Genomic DNA, 890 nt, shown 5'->3' with positions numbered 1-890 from the left:
AGGGGGTTGGGACTGGGTGAGCTTCAAGGTCCTTCCAACCCAAACCATTCGCTGATTCCATGATATACAGGTGCATAAATAGGAGGAGATGGTGAAAACAAGGAAACCACCCCAGAGTTCGCAGTATGGATGCCACGAGATGGAAGAAGCACCACGGGTGTGAGGAATGAGAAAGTTTATTCTGAAGGTTGTTCAATTAGTCTTTAACTGTGTGCTAGCTACTCGGTGGTCATCTGGGGCTCGAGGCAGGAAGGCTGACAGTCTTTGTGGCTCCTAAATTTCCATCCCGGTCTCAGCAGCGCTCGGTTACGGTGCTTCCTTCTCTTCTGGATGTGGTGTCTGTGGTATTTCTGCATGGGGCCCATCCATCCCTTTTAGCCTCTGGTTCCGTCCTCATCTTCAGAGTTCTATTTCACACAATCCGTGTGGATCCTGGAGGCGCTGACGTGTGCAGTACTGAAGGTCCTGACAGCCTGTTGGGCTGTCCATCTGCAAGGCAGAGGGGGAGGAAGGAAGAAAGGAGCAGCCTCCTGCCCTGCTTCCCTGTGCTGCTCTCCCCTGCACAGCCCTGCTCACCGGGTTGCTGCTCTGCCAGCCATTTCCATGGCCGCGTGGGGCTGCCTGTGTCCCCAGGTCTGTGTGGAAAGGGCCACTGCAATCAGCAGGTCTGGTGCCAGCATCTGCACAGGGAACAGGCCTGAGCAAAGCAGCACCAAACACTGAGGTAGGGCAAGGGGTCCTTGGGCAGCTTCCCTGGTCCATTAGGAGCACAACAGGCTAGAGTTTGGGGCTGACTGACCTTCTTTGTAGGACAGCAGTTTGGAGGGCTGAGTTCCATCACTTCTTGTCGTCTGGTGCCGTTTGTGTTGGGCTGACCTTCTGCAAGGCAG

The 890-nt window shown here is 54.9% G+C and overlaps 1 long non-coding RNA gene across 1 annotated transcript; it reads right to left on the bottom strand.

The window, feature by feature from the left end:
- Positions 1-160: 160 nt before the first annotated feature.
- Positions 161-890, bottom strand: LOC109364143. The gene is made up of 2 exons (XR_002110174.1): positions 800-890; positions 161-680 (listed from the first exon to the last, which is right to left on the bottom strand). It is a non-coding gene; the product is annotated as an uncharacterized LOC109364143 (long non-coding RNA).

This window comes from Meleagris gallopavo (genome assembly GCF_000146605.3).
Source record: "Meleagris gallopavo isolate NT-WF06-2002-E0010 breed Aviagen turkey brand Nicholas breeding stock chromosome 1 unlocalized genomic scaffold, Turkey_5.1 Chr1_random_deg7180001684784, whole genome shotgun sequence".
Taxonomy (NCBI): domain Eukaryota; kingdom Metazoa; phylum Chordata; class Aves; order Galliformes; family Phasianidae; genus Meleagris; species Meleagris gallopavo.
This window is presented reverse-complemented; position numbering and strand designations above follow the sequence as displayed.